An 18,139-nucleotide genomic window follows, 5' to 3' on the forward strand; every position below is an offset into this window, starting at 1 on the left:
AATGAAAAGACAAACCACAGACTGAGAGTTTACAATTATTTACAAATCAAATATCAGATAACTTATATCCCTAGTATAGACTTTTTTCCCCACAAGTAAAAATATAGACAGCATGTATACATTTCAGTTCCATTCCGTAAACTAAATTTAAAATGTAAATATTGCATGTGCCCTTTTCTAAAAGTACAGAATAGAGGAACAACTTTTATCCAGGTTATATAAAGAACCATTACAACTCAATACCAAAACAAATAACTCAGTTTAAAAATGGACAAAAATTTACAAAGCCATTTCACCAAAGATATATGAATGGCCAACAAGTACATGAAAAGATGCTTGGCATCATTAGCCATTAGGTAAACACAAATTCAAACCCTAATGAGATCCCCCTTCGCACCCACTAAAATGGCTACAATCAAAAAGACCTACAGTAACAGATGTTGACGAGATAATGTGGAGAACTGGAATCCTCATATATTGCTAGCAGGAATTTTAAAATGATAAAATCACTTTGGAAAACAGTTTAGCAGTTTCTTTAAAAGCTAAACATATGTTTAATATATGATTCAGCAAATTCATTTCTTGGAATCTGTCCAAGAGAAATGAAGCCTATGTTTACACAAAGGGCTGTAAGCAAAGGTTTACAGAGGCATTATCCATAGCAACTAAAAATTGGAAACCTGAATATACCCATCAACTGATAAGTGAATATACAAAATGTGGTACATCCATACAATAAAAAAATCATGGCCGGGCACGGTGGCTCACGCCTATAATTCCAGCACTTTGGGAGGCCAAGGCAGGCAGATCACAGGATCGAGAGATCGAGACCATCCTGGCCAATATAGTGAAACCCTGTCTCTACTAAAATATTAGCTGGGCCTGGTGGTGCATGCCTGTAGTCCCAGCTACTAGGGAGGGTGAGGTAGGAGAATTGCTTGAACCCGGGAGGCGGAGGTCGCGATGCGCTGAGATTGCGCCACTGCACTCCAGCCTGGCACCTGGCGACAGAGCAAGACTCTGTCTAAAAAAAAAAAAAGAAAGAAAAAAAAATCATTCAGCAATAAAAATTAATTAATTCATGCTACAAGGTGGATAAACCCCCAAAACATGTAAGTATAATAAAAGTACAAAGCAATTAAAAGATTCCATTTAATGAAACATGTAGAAAGGTAAATCTTTATTGTTAGAAAGTTGTCTGGGGCTTTGGGAGGCTAAGGTAGGCAGACTCCCTGAGCTCAGGCATTCGAGACCAGCCTGGGCAACATGGCAAACCCCATCTCTACAAAAAATATAAAAAATTAGCCGGGTGTGGTGGCACATGCCTGTAGTCCCAGGTACTCAGGAAGTTGAGGAGGCTGAGGCACGAGAATCGCTTGAACTCAGGAGATGGAGGTTGCAGTGAGCGGAGATTACCACTGCACTACACAGCCTGGGCAACCAAGTGAGGCTCTGTCTCAAAAACAAAAGAAAGAAAGAAAGTTGTCTGGGGTTTGGATGGGAAAGAAAAATGACTACAAATGGGCATGAGGAATCTTTTTGGGGTGATAGAAATGTCCTTAAATTGGATTGGTAATAACTATATTATTCTACATTTTTATTTAAATTCACTGGATTGTATACTTACAAAAGGTGAAAATTTTGAGACCTAATGTCAATGAAGCTATTTTATTTTTCTTTTCTTTCTTTTTTTTTTTTTTTTTTGAGACAGAGTCTTAGTCCGTCACTCAGGCTGGAATGCTATGTGCAATCTCAGCTCACTGCAACCTCTGCCTCCCAGGTTCAAGCAATTCTCCTGCCTCAGCCTCCTGAGTAGCTGGGATTACAGGTACCTGCCACCACACCCAGCTAATTTTTGTAGTTTTAGTAGAAATGGGTTTCACCATGTTAGCCAGGATGGTCACAATCTCCTGACCTCATGATCCACCTGCCTCACCCTCAGAAAGTACTGGGATTACAGGCCTGAGCTGTGGCCCTATCTCAGCTCACTGCCACCTCCACCTCCTGGGTTCAAGTGACTCTCCTGTCTCAGCCTCCTGAATAGCTGGGATTACAGGCATCTGCCACCATGCCTGGCTAATTTTTTTTTTATTTTTAGTAAAGAAGGTGTTTCACCATGTTGGTCAGGTTTACCATGTTTGAGTGTTTGAGACCACTCAAACTCCTGACCTCAGGTGACCCAGCAGCCTCGGCCTCCCAAAGTGTTGGGATTACAGGTGTGAGCCACCATGCCTGTCCGAAGCTTTTTTTAAAAAGCCAATAAGTAACTATGTGGCCCTTCAAAATATATTAAAAATATATAATTATTTATTTAAAACATTAAATAATTTTTATAAAAACATATTTACCATACCTTCTCACATATTATATACTGAAGTTTAACATATTGGGGACATATATGTTAACTTGTGCTATTTTTATTTGTATCTCAGAATAAATCTTCTCTTGCCATGTCTGTTTAATCAGAACTGTAAAATTATAAGATGAACAAAAAAACACAATAACCTAAAACCATTTCTGACTGCTAGTCCATGAGATTTTTCTCAATATTGTACAATCAAAATAAATGCAGAAATTAGTTTCAGAGGCTTACTACAGCTGAAATCAGTAAACCTTTCTCACAAGCTTTTTCTGCTAAAAATACTGTTTTTGCTTATAACTTCCTAATAAGTAAATGTTATAATTTTAGCACATCAAGTACTTACATCAATATATTATTCTTTTATACATTGCCATTATACAATTAATTTTTAAAATGTTTCTGTTGCTAAAACAAAAAGTATCTGAATTATCTGCATCACAGGCAATACAATGAGATAACACTTAACTATATTTTTACTGGTAGGCTGATTAGAAACAAATTCAGTTGAAAGGAGTACCTCGTTACCCTCTAAGGCTGCCATGAGGTAGATGGGATTTTACTTCACATAGCAAAGGTTTGAATTTTTATTTATTTATTTATTTATTTATTTAGAGACAGAGTCTTGCTCTCTCACCCAGGCTGGAGTGAAGTGGTGTGATCTTGGCTCACTGCAATCTCCACCTCCTGGGTTCAAGCGATTTTTATGCCTCAGTCTCCCGAGGAGCTGGGACTAGAGGCGTGTGCCACTACACCTGGCTAATTTTTGTATTTTTAATAGAGATGAGGTTTCACCATGTTGGCCAGACTGGCCTCAAGCTCCAACCTCAGATGACCTGCTCACCTCGGCCTCCCAAAGTACTGGGATTACAGGTGTGAGCCACAATGCCTGGCCAAAGGTTTGAGTTTTTATAAAACATTTTCAAAGAATCAGATGTTCCATTTCCTCTTTCACCTGACATTTGATAGAAACAGAGTGCTCTTTGCCTTTTCCTCTTTCCTCTTGGCTGGAATCCAAGCCCAAGGACTAGAGTTCCTGTAGCTATCTTGTACTGTGAAATGACTTTGAGAATGGAAGTCGCATATGGCAAAGCATAAAGACAGAAGGAGTGAGGGTGCTTGAAACCATGAAACTGCTATACTGTCTTTGGAATGACTACTTCTGTATTCCTTGAACATGAAATAAATAGTCTACTTTTTTCTCCCACTACTTCCAGCTAAACTTGATCCTAAGACAGGAGTGGTTCAGACAGAGAGCTGTAGGCACGAAGGCTGAGATAGGAAAGTGCTTGGCATCTTGAAAACATAGCAAGGTAAATGTAGTTGGAGTACCAGTAATGGGAGGGGAAAGAGGAAGAGGACAGTGTGGGAGTTAATGGGAAGCCAGATGGTGCAAGGCCTGGTGGCTCACTGGGACTTCGAGCTTTAATTTAGATGTGAGAAGCCATCAGAGAACTTTGAGAAGAAAAATGACCCAACTCGTCTATGTTTTAACGGAATCTCTTTGTGGAAAAGAGACTTATGCCAATGCTTAGAAGTCATCATTGAGTAAAATGAGTATTTATTACAATATTCTTTATACCTCTTTTATGCATTTGAAATATTCTACTGCCAGGCATGGTGGCTTACACCTACAATCCCAGTGCCTTGGGAGACTAAGGTGGGAGGATCACTTGAGGCCAGGAGTTCAAGGCTGCAGTGAGCTATGATGGCACCACCGCACTCCAGCCTGGGAAACAGAGTGAGACCCCGTCTCTAAAAATAAAAAATAAAATGAAATATTCTAGATTATAAAATTTCACAGAAAGCTGATCACAGTCACATTTATTAACTGGCCAAAGCAAAAACTGAATCATTTATAACTACAGTAACATATCAGAATAAAGACTGTGTTAACTTAGGAGGGTTTGTTCTGAGCTATCCAGAAAACAGATAGGGTCCATATAATGTATGGTCAGCTTGTTAGCAGCAGAACACATCCTAGTCACGTGGCACCAAAATATATTAGTAGTAGCCAATCCATACAGGTCTGTAACAACCTCAGTTCTTGCCTTTTCAGAACAAAGAATTTGACAGAGGGGCATAAGGCAGAGTGAGAGAGCAAGACAAGTTTTAGAGCAGGAGTAATAACAGTTTATCAAAAAGCTTTAGGACAGTAATGAAAGGAAATAAAGTACACTTGGAAGAGGGTCAGGTGGGCAACTTGAGAAATCACATGCACAGTTTGACCTTTGACTTGAGGTTTCATACACTGGCATCCTTCTGAGGTCTTACGTCCCTTCTCCCCTGATTCTTCCCTTGGATTGAGCTGTCTGCATGCGAAGTGGCCTGTCAGCACTTGAGTGGGGACACACGCACAGTGTGTTTACTGAAGTTGCATGCATCTCAACTGAGTTGTTTTTCTCTTACCTGTCAAAAGTTCTCAGGAAGCATGTGCCAGTTGAACTCGCGATTTTGCCTCTTAGTGCGCACACTCGAGCCCACTCGCCCCGCTCCTGAGATCTTATCAGGGAGCGGCTGATCACTAGTTTCAGGTGTTTCTATCTATTGGGAGAGGGCCTTTCCCTGGCGCCAGCTGCAACCAATTACTATTTCACAGAGACAATGTTAACAACTGCCTGACCATCACCTGATGGCAGCCTGATAGTCCTGGGCTAGGGGTGTGGGACTCTCCCGCCCTGCACGTGTCTAATTAGATACCTACTGTAACAGACTAGCGGGCTCTGCATTGGAACTTGCCTCTTGGTTGTACTAACCTGGAGGGTGACTCTGACTAAGTCATTTAACCTTCCTAATCTACCAAAGTGTGGTCATCTTTACCTACAAAGGTTTTGTGGGGATTCAGTGCTTAGCATCGTTCATAGTTCTCAGCACAGAATAATCAGCCTGTAAGTGGTGTCTTAATTATTTTTAGTCACAATTACCAGAATCTGAGAAAACTACACTTTTAACACTGAATCAGGGCAATATAAAATTGCCAGGTATAAGGAAGTTTTTCTGTTATGAGTGGAGACAGCTTCACACAAGGATTTCCCATTCTTGGATGAAAAAGCTCTCAAGTGCATCTGCTTTTTTTTAAATCTGATACCTGGAAGTGCTTGTGGAAGAAACCTGAGTATCTCAGTCACAGGAACTTTCCATAAGAAAACCAATAAATTACCATTCTGATTCATACTTTAATTCCTTATGATTCATAAATTATTATGAATCAGCAGCTATGAACCTCATCTGCACAAGCATACTGAAAAGATCATTTCTGGACCCATGTTCTGTCTCCTGGAACTTTATGATGCTCTTACACTGAAGATGAAAAAAAAAAAAAAATCCCTTTAGCATTGGACTGTGCAGAGGAAAATTAACCATTTTAATTATACCAGAACATTCTGTTCTTCTTAACAAGACCTGCCTTTAAGAGAAACTATTTTGTCAGAGGCTAACTTATTGAGGTTTTGTGAGCACTTAAATGATCTTGGTGAGGGAAATACCCAACTCCGACGCTGTCTGGCCATATTGTGCTATTTAAGGTGGGAGGCTGGGGAGACCGGGAGGCACTGTGAAGTTCACAGCCCAGGAGCACAGGCTTACTAAAAAACTGAGACCTACTCACAGGACTATGTAATACTTGCTCCCACCCCCCACCACACCTCACTAGCACATCAGGAAAGGCCTAGCTACTACAGTTCTTTTTACCTAGTACATCATGTCTGGCTTTCAACCAAAAAATTATAAGGCATACTAAAAGGCAAAAAATAGTTTGAAGAGACAGAGCATCAGAACCAGACACAGATATTTTAGGAAGGGTAAAATTATCAGGGTAGGAATTAAAAACAACTATGATTAATATGATAAAAGCTCTAATGTGGCCAGGCATAGTAGCTCACACCTATAATCCCAGCATATTGGGAGGCCGAGGTAGGATTGCTTGAATGCAGGAGTTTAAGACCAGCCTGGGCAACATGGCAAAACCCTATCTCTACAAAAAATACAAAAGTTAGCTGGGCATGGTGGCGTACGCCTGCAGTGCTAGCTACTCAGGAGGCTGAGGCCGGAAGATCCTCTGAGCCTGGAGAAGTCAAGGCTTCAGTGAGCAGTGATCACGCAACTGCTCTCCAGCCTGAGCAACAAAGTGAGATCCTGTCTCAAAATTAAATTAAATTAAAAACTAAAAAATTTAAATGAGGTGTGTGGGCTGGCATGTGGGTGTATTCCTAGCTACTTGAGCGACTGAGGCTGGTGGATCAGTCAGACCCAGGGGTTTGAGGCTATAGTGAACCAGGATTACACTACTACTACACTCCAGTGTGGACACAGTGAGACCCTGTCTCAAAAAATAAGAGGCCAGGAATTCGAGACCAGCCTGCCCAACACATTGAAACCCCATCTCTACTAAGAATACAAAAATTAGCCTGGCATGGTGCTATATGCCTATAATCCCAGCTACTTGGCAGGATGAGACATGAGAATTGCTTGAACACAGGATGCACAGGTTGCAGTGAGCTGAGATCACACCACTGCATGCCACCCTGAGTGATAGAGCAAGACTCTGTCTCCAAAACAAAAAATCATTTGTTTCCAGCCAGGCATGGTGGCTCACACCTGTAATCCCAGCACTTTGGGAGGCCAAGGTGGGTGGATAACCTGAGGTTAGGAGTTCAAGACCAACCTGGCCAAAATGGTGAAACTTGGTTTCTACTAAAAATATAAAAATTAGCCAGGCATGGTGGCCCATGCCTATAGTCCCAGCTACTCAGGCAAGAGCCAATATTGCGCCACTGCACTCCACCTGGGCGACAGAGCCAGACTCCGTCTCCAAAAATAAAAATAAATAAATAAGCTGGGCATGGTGGCTCACACCTATAATTATAGCATTTTAGGAAACCCAGACAGGAAAATCAGTTGAAGCTAGAAGTTTGAGACCACACTGCAGAACATAGCAAGAGCCCATCACTACAAAAATTACAAAAAATGCTCAGACACAGTGGTGCATGTCGGTAGTCAGAGGTGCTCAAAAGGCTGAGGCAGGAGAATCACTTGAGCCCAGCAGTTTGAGGCTGCAATGAGCTATGATCATGTCACTGCACTCTAGCCTGGGTGACTCAGGGTGCACTCTTTTTTATGCCTCTAAAAAAGAAAAAGAAAAAAGAAAAAGAAATAAATGAAAACGCCAATGGATAAAGGTAATAAGACCGATGGAAATTCTGAGAAAGAGCCAAAAAAAAAAAAAATGCTAGAGATTAAAAATACTATGAAGATTGCCATTCATGAGCTTATGAGTCGACTAAACACAACTGAGGAAAGATTCTCTGAGCTTTAGGATGTTCAGTAAAAACTGAAAAAGCAAAGAGGAAAAAAAAAAAAAAAGCAGGTCAAGGGCGCTGGCTCACGCCTGTAATCCCAGCACTTTGGGAGGCTGAGGTGGGCAGATCACGAGGTCAGGAGATCGAGACCATCCTGGCCAACACGATGAAACCCCGTCTCTACTAAAAATACAAAAAAATTAGCAGGGCATGGTGGCGCACTTCGTCTCAGCTACCTGGGGGGCGGAGGCAGGAGAATTGCTTGAACCCAAGAGGCAGATATTGCAGTGAGCCAAGATCGCGCCACTGCACTACAGCCTGGGTGGCAGTGGAAGACTCTGTCTCAAAAAAAAAAAAAAAGGGAGGGGTAGCAAAATATTCAAGAACTGCAGGACAATTACAAAAAATTATAACTCACAGAGAGAAAGGAATGAAAACTAGATATATAGATACGTAGATTTTCTTTTTTTTTTTTTTTTTTAAGATGGGATTACATGGGAGTAGATGGGATTACAGGCTCTCACCACCATGCCCAGCTACTTTTTGTGTTTTTAGTAGAGACAGGGTTTCATCATGTTGACCAGGCTGGTCTCAAACTCCTGACCACAGGTGGTCCACTACCAGGGCCTTCCAAAGTGCTGGACTTACAGGTGTGAGCCACTGCTTCCGACCAAAAACAATATTTGAAGCAATTATAAACTGAGCGTGTCTCCCAAATTAATGTTAGCTACCAAACTACAGATTTAGAAAACTCAAAGAACACCAGGAAGAATAAATCCCAAGTAAATTACACATAGGTATATCATATTCAAACTGCAGGATATCAAAGATAAAGAAAAAATCTTCAATGAAGCCAGAGGGGAAAAATATTCTTACATGTAGAGGGACAAAGATAAGAATTATATCTGACTTTTTAGAAACCATGCAAGTAGGAAGAGAATGCAGTATATTTAACATGTTGGTAGAAAAATACCACCAACTTAGAATTCTGTATACTGTGAAATTTTCCTTCAAACTTAAAGGAGAAATAGACTTTCTCAGACAAATAAACATCAAGGGAATTTACTATCAGTAGATCTACCTTGCAAAAGTGATTTTTAAAAGTTTTTCTATTTTGTTATTTTTTTAAAAATAGAAGGCCCTCCATGGAGGCTCATCCCTATAATCTCAGCAACTTGGGAGGCTGAAGTGGGCAGATCATTTGAGCTCAGGAATTCAAAATCAGGCTGAGCAACAAAGCAAAACCCCATCTCTACTAAAAAAACAAAAAAATTAGTCAGATATGGTGACACACACACTGGTAGTCCCAGCTACTTGAGGGGCTGAGGTAGGAGGATTGCTTGAGCCTGGGAAGTCAAGGCTGCAGTGAGCCCTGATCCTGCCTGTGCACTCCAGCCTGGGAGTGCATAGGCACGATCAGGGCTCACTGGAAGTGCACAGGCACGATCACAGCTCACTGCAACAAAAGAAAAAAGGAAAGAAAAAGAAAAAAGGAAAAGAAAAAGAAAAAAAACTTGAGATAGGATCTCACTATGTTGGCTAGCCTGCTTTCAAATTCCTGGCTTCAAGTATCCTCCCACCTCAGCATCCCAAAGTGCTGGGATTATAGGCATAAGCCACCATGTCTGGCCAAAAGACATTCTTCAAAGAGAAGAAAATTGATAAAGGTCAGAAAATCGATAAAGGTCAGAAAAGGAAATCTACATAAAGAAAGGAGGAGCATTAGAGAAGGAATAAGTAAATATAAAAAGATAAAAACTTTTATTTTTCTTATTCTTAATTGATCTAACAGATAACTGGTCAAAATAATAATAGCAACAATGTACTTAATTATATATGTAGAAATTCTGAACTAAATAAAAATGAAAATATAATTTGTGGGATGCAGCAGTAGCAATGAAAGGCAAATTTATATCATTGGACACATATATTAGAAAAAAAAAGACAATTCCAAAATCAATAATCTATGCTACCTCCTTAGAAAACTAGAAATAGAAGAGCAAATTGTAGACAAATTAAGCAGAAGAAAAGAAATAATAAAAATCAGAAAAAAATGAAACTGAAAATCAATAGAGAAAATTAACAAAAAAAAAGCCAGTTATCTGAAAAGATCAGTAAAATTAATGTCTCCCCCCAAAAAAAGAGAGAGGAAATAATTACTAATATCAGAATTAAAAGAGTAGGCATAACCTCGTTGGCCCTGTCAGTACAAATTAAAAAAAAAAAAAAAAGTAGACATCACTTAAGACCCCACAGACATTAAAAGGATAATAACAAAACTATTTCCACAAATTTGATAACCTAGGTAAAATGGACCAATTTCTTGAAAGATGCAGTCTGCCAGAATTCACACCCACAAAAAATAGGCAATCTGTAAAGACCCAGGATTATTTTAAAAATTGAATCAATAATTAATAAACTTCCAAAACAGAAACCCCCTAGGCCCAGATAGATTCACTGGCAAATTATATCAAACACTGAAAGAAGCAACTGTATGAATTCTTTATAATTTCTTTCAGAAGACAGAAGTAGAGGGAAGACCATTGTGGGCTTCACTTGGGAGCTGGTTAGAAATGTGGTATCTGTGCTTGCTTTTTTTTTTTTTTTTTTTTTTTTTTTTTTGACACAGAGTCTCATTCTGTAGCCTAGGATGGAGTGCAGTGGCGTGATCTCAGCTCACTGCAACCTCTGCCTTCCGGGTCCTTGTTCAAGCAATTCTCCTGCCTCAGCCTCCCGAGTGGCTGGAATTACAGGTACGCACTACCACACCTGGCTAATTTTTGTACTTTTAGTAGAGACGGAGTTTCACCATGTTGGCGAGGCTGGTCTTGAACTCCTGACCTCATGATCCACCTGCCTCAGCCTCCCAAAGTGCTGGGATTATAGGCATGAGCCAACGTGCCGGCCTCTGTGCTTGCTTTGAGAGCACATATACTAAAATTAGAACAATACAGAGAAGATCAGCGTGGCCCCCTATCAAAGATAACCCAAATTTGTGAGGTGTTCCATATTTAATAAAAATACAGTTTAAAAAAAGCAGAATTTTGTGCCTCAGCCTAGACCTACACTCAAAACCTGCAAGTTCATCAAGATCCATAGGTGATTCATATGTACTTTCAGTGTCAAGAAGCACTGGTCCTTAAACTATCTGCATACTGGAGTCTCCTGGAAGAGATTCTGATTTAATTGGTATGAGTGTGGCCTGGGATTTTTAAAAGCTCCCCAGGCAATTTAAAATTCAGCAAAATCTAAACAGAGTTCCTAGAAACCAAGATCACAGAATGAATACAGGTGAAGTATCATTCTGCTTACCTCAAAGGGCCTTATCAATGGCAGTATTTGTGGGCTGCCATCTAACCCGCCACTAATGGCTAGCGTCCCATAATGCCCCCCTCAACTTTCCGCCAAGAACTTTGAGAGGCTAGGCGTTATGTAATGGTTCACACCAGTAATCCCATCACCTTGGGAGGCCAAGGCAGGGGGATCACTCGAGGCCAGAGCTCAAGATCAGCCAGTGCAACAAAGCAGGAACCCATCTCTACAATTATATAGGTGTGTATTTTTAATTAGCTGGACACGTAGTGTTGTAGGACTTTCTCCTTAGGATCCTTGTCACATGACCAGAAAAGATTAAGCTTGCAGACATTTTGAAGGGTGAGAGAAATAGAATTTATTGTGTGAAAAGGGAAAAGGGGAAACAGGGACTCTAAGCAAAGTGAGAGTCCTGGTGGCTGGTCTCCCGCCTCACAGACTGAATCCCAGGTTACCATCCTGGAACAGGAGAGTCCAGGCTCCTCCCCACTGCAAAGGGCGCAAACTTCCCGTGGCTCCACCCTCTTCTCCCAGTGCGCAGGCTGGTCAGACGTTCTCCAGGGACCCCTATATATTTGGCTGTCTCAGTAGTACACACGTGTAATCCTAGCTACTCAGGAGGCTGAGGCAGGAGGATCACTGGAGCCCAGGAGTTGGAGGTTACAGTGAGGCTTGATTGCACCACTGCACTCTAGCTGGGGCAACAGAGAGGGACCCTGTCTCTAAAAATAGTAAATAAATAATAAAACCTATTTGAAAGATTGTATTTTTAGAATTGTGTGTTTCAGTGGTTTAGTAGCTTAGAACTCTCTGTACTTTACCTTTTCTCTTTCACGCCCACCAAAATTCCTTACACTAAAAGGGTAGGTTTCCATTTAAATCGATGTAAATTAATTAATTAAAAAATGTTTTATTTAGCCTGCCATTAAGCCACAAATTATACTTTAATGAAATTTGTGTTCGGCAAAATGATAGTTTAATGGGGTTCCAACTTAAAACCAATACAATATTGAGGATGATTCAAAAGAACTGTATTGCAAATTAGGAACTGGAGAGGTGAGAAGAGTGTGGGGGACAGAATTGAGGAGGAAGCAAAGAAATGAAAGAACTGAGGGAAAGACCAGAGAAAGGAATACTCCCCTGTTCTTTTCGGGTTTATAAACTGTTAATGACAACTGGATTCTAGAAGCTGGATTCAGTGATCCAGGGCTCCAGCAAACTGACAGTCATGGCTGGTTTCCCTAGTGAACAAACTGTAAAATGATTTCTTCAAAGAGGTTTAATTAGAATGTTCCAATATTGGAGCTTCAATATAACTTGAGAGCTATGCCAAAGAAACTTAAAATCAGGCTGGGCGCAATGGCTCACACCTATAATTACAGTACTGTGGGATGTTGAGGTCGGTGGATCACCTGAGGTCAGGAGTTCAAGACCAGCCTGGCCAATTTGGCAAAACTCTGTCTCTACTAAAAATACAAAAATTAGCTGGGCGTGGTGGCAGGTGCCTGTAATTCCAGCTACTCAGGAGGCTGAGGCAGGAAAATTGCTTGAACCCAGGAGGCTGAGGTTGTGGTGAGCCAAGATTGTGCCATTGCACTCCAGCCTGGGTGACAAGAGTGAAACTCTGCCTCCAGAAAAAAAAAAAAAAAAAAGAAACTTAAACTCATGTTTAAGACTTTCCTTAAACAAAAGGGCAACTAAATTTTTCTGATATTATCAGAATAAAATTATTCTAGTAGCACAAGATATTATTTTTTACAGATCACCCTGAGATAACTTCCTACTTTTGTACCAGAAAATCTTAAAGGCACAGCTGGACCAAAGGTATTTCAGTTGCAAACTTGAAAAGAAAAGGTGACTCTATAATTATTCCTTTTTAATCACTTCGCAAATTTTCTCTTTCCTCTTCTTTCTCTAGTTTTCTTCAAGTAGGAAATGATTTTTGTTTGCTTCGCAAAGAGCTAACATAACTCAGCTATAAAGAATTCAAGCCGAGATGAGATCCAAGATGGCTGATCACTAGCAGCTCGGGGTTGTAGCTCCCAGTGAAAGCGCAGAGAACGAGAGGACGCCACACTTTCAGATGAATTCTTGTTGCTCACGCACCAGGAGATTCCCAGCGGAGGAGCCAGACGGGTCGCCAGCACGACTCTTGTGACCAGCGAGGCGGTTTTGCTGGCGCCTTGGAGCGTCGGTTCTTGGTGCAGAGTCAGAAAAGCACCATCAATCTTAACGCCGCTGATTTAGTCGGCACAGTGGGTTGCTCAGATTTCAGCGCTGAGAATCAATAAGTCGGACGTCCACTCAGAAACCCAATTACAAAGATGGTAAATACAAAGACCACAGATGGATAAATGTACAATGAAGGGAAGAAAACAGCCAAAAAAGGCTGAGAATACCCAAGATCAGAACGCCTCTCCCTCAGCGGGGGATCACAGTTCCTCATCAGCAACAAAAAAAAGGCTTGATGGAGAACGAGTGTGTTCCAATTACAGAAGCAGGCTTCAAAATGTGGATAATGAGAAACTTCTGTGAATTAAAAGAACTTGTTCTAACCCAATCCAAAGAAACTAAGAACTTTGAAAAAAGGTTTGACTAAATGTTAACAAGAATACACAATTTAGAGAGGAATATAAGTGAATTGATGGAGCTGAAAAACACAATACGAGAACTTTGTGAAGTATGCACAAGTTTTAACAGCCGAATTGATCAAGCAGAAGAAAGGATATCAGAGGTCGAAGACCCACTCAATGAAATAAAACGAGAAGACAAGATTAGAGAAAAAAGGATAAAAAGGAACGAGCAAAGTCTCCAAGAAATATGGGACTATGTGAAAAGACCTAATCTACGCTTGATAGGTGTACCTGAAAGTGAGGAAGAGAATGAATCCAAACTGGAAAATACGCTTCAGGATGTTATTCAGGAAAATTTTCCCAACCTAGGAAGGCAGGATAATATTCAACTCCAGGTAATACAGAGAACACCACAAAGATATTCCTCAAGAAGTTCAACTCCAAGGCACATAATCGTCAGATTCACCAGGGTTGAAATGAAGGAGAAAATACTAAGGGCAGCCAGAGAGAAAGGTCAGGTTACCCACAAAGGGAAGCCTATCAGACTTACAGCAGATCTCTCAGCAGAAACCTTACAAGCCAGAAGAGAGTGGGGGCCAATATTCAACATCCTTAAAGAAAAGGACTTTCAACCAAGAATTTCACATCCAGCCAAACTAAGCTTCATAAGTGAAGGAAAAAAAAGTTTTTTGTGAACAAGCAAGCACTCAGAGATTTCATCACCACCAGGCCTGCTTTACAAGAGCTTCTGAAAGAACCACTACACATAGAAAGGAACAAACAGTATCAGCCTTTCTAAAAAATACCAAAAAGTAAAGAGCATCAATATAATGAAGAATTTACATCAACTAATGGGCAAAACAGCCAGCTAATATTAAATGGCAGTATTAAACTCACATATATCATTATTAATTCTAAATTTAAATTAACTAAATCCCCCAATCCAAAGACAGACAGGCAATTTGGATAAAAAACTAAAACCCATCGGTATGCTGCATCCAGACCCATCTCACATTCAAGGATACACAAAGACTCAAAACAAAGGGATGGAGAAAGATTTACCAGCCAAACAGAGAGCAAAAATAAATAAATAAATAAAAAGCAGAAGTTACAATTTTTGCCTCTGATAAAATAGTCGTTAAAGCAACAAAAATCAAAAGAAGCAAAGAAGGACATTATATAATGATAAAAGGATCAATGCAACAACAAGAAGATCTAAAGATCCTAAATATATATGCACCCAATACAGGAATACCCAGACATACAAGACTAATAAAGAGACTTAGACTCCCACACAATAATAGTGGGAGACTTCAACATTAACATTAGACAGATCAATGAGACAGAAAATTAACAACGATATCCAGGACTTGAACTCAGATCTGGAACAAGTAAACTTAATTAACATTTATAGAACTCACCACTTTAAATACACAAAATGTACACTCTTATCAGTACCACATCATATCAACTTAGAAGTTTAAACGAAATATTGGTTGGCTCCTTGTTTGTTATTCTCTTCCCTCATTTTCTTTCATGTCTCCATTATTAAGCACAATTATAGGCATACCCATATTTAGACTGCATTCTAGCCCGGGCAATAAAGCAACACCTCCATTCTCTCTCCTTCTACCTCTTTCTCTTTCTTCCTCTTCTTCATTCTTTTTTTCTTTCTCTGTTAAAAAAAAAAAAAAAAAAAAAAAAAAAAAGAATTCAAGCCAGCCAGGCATAGTGGCTCATGCCTGTAATCCCACCCTGGCCAACATGATGAAACCCCTTCTATACTAAAAATACAAAAATTAGCTGGGCATGGTGGCACACACCTGTAGTCCCAGCTACTCAGGAGGCTGAGGCAGGAGAATCACTTGAACCCAGGAGGTGGAGGTTGCAGTGAGCCGAGATTGTGCCACTGCACTCCAGCCTGGTGACAGAATGAGACTCTGTCTCAAGAAAAAAAAAAAAAAAAAAAAAAAAAAAAAAAAAAAATTCACGGCAGGCAATTGCCTGCTGCAAAAATATGTAATATTGATGATATATGTTTAGTGTGTCATTTGGACATGGAAAATAACTTTGCTACAGATACTTAATATAACGAAGAGCATAGGCATAAAAATACAGTTGCCAATAGTTCCAAGTGTATGCACACATTTTGCACATCTTCAGTATATTTTAGATCTTAGTTCAGTTAGCCTTACTTGGTAAAGCAAGAAAGCTTTTATTTCATTTTATTTTATTTATTCTGTTGCCTTAAAATAAAGGGAGATAGTTGACAGTGTTTTAAAGGCATAAGAAGATGGTTGCTTTTAGCAGAAGGGAATTTGTCATTCTCTCCACCAGAGAAGGATTAATTGTGTTGTTTTGGAGGCAGTGGGGATTGGGATGGGAATATTTGAATTTCATTATTAAAGTCGGTGGGTGCAACATGGAAATACACTTGAAACTAGGGTCTTAAGCTGCCAAAATGTTTAGCAGTTAAGTGCAAAATACGTTTGCAATTCCCACAAAACAGGAAGACCAGACTGTCTTGAACAATGTTGCTCAGTGTCTTAAGAGTACTGCCAATTCTTATTATTGGGTTTGTTTTCTGAAAGCTGCTTCCTCTTTGGCTAGGAGCTGTTCACCTTTTCCTGAAGCACGCCTAGTAACAGGGGTACACTAGGAAATGTCCAGTGAATTCCTGTAGTTTTATTTTCTTTAAATTCCACTGACAAAGAGCTTGACAGTGTGGTGAAATCACTAAAGATGTTAGTGCTTGGGCTTTTCTCTACAAAATCATTGAAAAGTCTTCCAAACACACCAGCAGATTGCAGCATATCAGTTTATCAGTATGTATGTTATTAGCCCTCTAGGAATCTGTTGCTGAACTCTCCACAGGTTTATTTGCTAAAGCCAAGATTCTAATCCTTTTTTTTTTTCCTCAAATTCTTTTCCAAGTCTCAGAACAATCTTAATCTTAAAATGCATAAGAATTAAACTCCTAAGATACGTGTTCCAATTATGATTTGAAAGTTGTTTTCTCTGAAAAAGCAGGGATCTAAACTTTTCACACTACCTTTCAATATACATACAGACTCCAACTAAGCATTAAAAATAAAAACTATAATATAAATGACCCACAGATGCACATATTATTCTGAAAACTTACCATTCTGTTCCACTTTCATAAACTTACTCTTATCCTTTGTATGTGGTCACCAATCCCATCAGGTCTTCCTTTCCAATGTTTGAGGAATCTGTCTCTCTCCATAACCTCCAACCTTACTTTATCTTAACCCTTTATTATTTTGTATCTGGGCTGTCTTCCAACTTAGTCTCTGCTACCAACATTTCATTCTCTAATCCAAGCTAAACTGTCCTGTATTCTATATCCAGTATTATCTTTATTCTAGAAACATCAAACTCTTTCTTCATATTGTTACCTGTTGAAGATCCACTAATTCTCCCAACTAAAAGAATCTGTCCTGTCCTGGCCAGGTGCAGTGACCTGTAATCCCAGCATTTTGGGAGGCCAAGGTGGGAGCTTTGCTTGAAGCCTGGAATTCAACACCAGCCTGGGTGATAGAGCAAGACCCTGCCTTAAAAAATAATAATGAAAGAATCAAGGCCAAGCTCCTGACCCCTGGAAGCACAGCCACCACATCTTGATGCTACACAGCCTTTCTCCACACTTCTTTTTAAAATTGTGTTTGTATTTGTTTAATTTAAAAAAATAAAAATAAAAATGATGGTTGGATGCCATGAAGTAGGTGGCAATGCCTTAGCCATATGCTTGTTGTCAGGCCCCAGGGCCTCTTCCATCCCTGTCAAGGGAAGTGTTAACTTTCTCTCCTCTCATACAACACTCCCCACTCTTCTCTTCTAAGACAGTTAGGCCTCTTATAATCATGCCTCTTATTTTCTCACTTCTGTCCTTTGTTCACACTCTTGCTACTCATGCCATTCCCTGTTGTCATATTTTTAAATCCAATGTATTAATTTTAATACCTAGATCCAGGTCCACCTTCTCCATGAAACTTTTCTTCACTACCCCTCTATCCCACAGTGGTCTCACTTTTCTTTGAGCTCTTAACATGTATTCTTGAAACAACAAACCCAGTAGTCCCATAGATAGTTTGGGGTTTTTTTTTTTTTTTTGAATAAACACAGAAACTGACCCTTCTGATCTTAAAGTTTGAGACTTATCTTTGTTTTATCTGAGTTCTTTCCTCAGAAAAGAACCCCAGGCCTCTCAAAAAGTACCAAAGAACTGAAACTCACTAGATCATCATATCCAGTGAGACATCAGGCCCTGCCTTGATCAGGATTGCTTCCTTAGGCCTCCCCGGCTCCTATTTTCCTACACGTTGTTGCATTTCTTCCCTGCTACATAAACCCCTGATTTTAGTTGGTCAGGGAGAAGGATTTGAGACTGAGCTGGCGTCTCCTCAGCTACAGCACCTGGTTAAAACCTTCCTTGGCAATACTTGTGAGTGATTGGCTTTCTGTGTGGTGAGCAGCAGGACCTAGACAAAGCCCTGGTGTTTCCGTACTAGTCTCACTTCTATTCATTTAGCAGCTTAGCATTTAATCACTCTTTCCTATCTCCAAACCGTTTCATT

General features: G+C 40.0%; 1 protein-coding gene and 2 non-coding genes across 6 annotated transcripts in view; 1 reads left to right on the top strand and 2 right to left on the bottom strand.

Moving 5' to 3' along the window:
* Window positions 1–18,139, bottom strand: part of ABCG2 (ATP binding cassette subfamily G member 2 (JR blood group)) — a 129,701-nt gene that overhangs the window by 90,140 nt on the left and 21,422 nt on the right. The window contains exon 2 of one of the 4 annotated variants that reach the window (XM_074396418.1): window positions 15,112–15,216. The exons of the other annotated variants lie outside the window; for them this stretch is intronic. The gene's annotated coding sequence lies outside the window, so the exon portion shown is untranslated. The remainder of the gene's footprint in view (window positions 1–15,111; window positions 15,217–18,139) is intronic. 4 annotated transcript variants of the gene reach the window in all.
* Window positions 10,567–10,671, top strand: LOC120363762 (U6 spliceosomal RNA). The gene has a single exon (XR_005579210.1). It is a non-coding gene; the product is annotated as a U6 spliceosomal RNA (small nuclear RNA).
* Window positions 17,258–17,383, bottom strand: LOC120363830 (U6atac minor spliceosomal RNA). Its single transcript, XR_005579264.1, has one exon. It is a non-coding gene; the product is annotated as a U6atac minor spliceosomal RNA (small nuclear RNA).

The sequence above is a fragment of the Saimiri boliviensis genome, chromosome 3 (assembly GCF_048565385.1).
Source record: "Saimiri boliviensis isolate mSaiBol1 chromosome 3, mSaiBol1.pri, whole genome shotgun sequence".
NCBI classification, from domain to species: Eukaryota; Metazoa; Chordata; class Mammalia; order Primates; family Cebidae; genus Saimiri; species Saimiri boliviensis.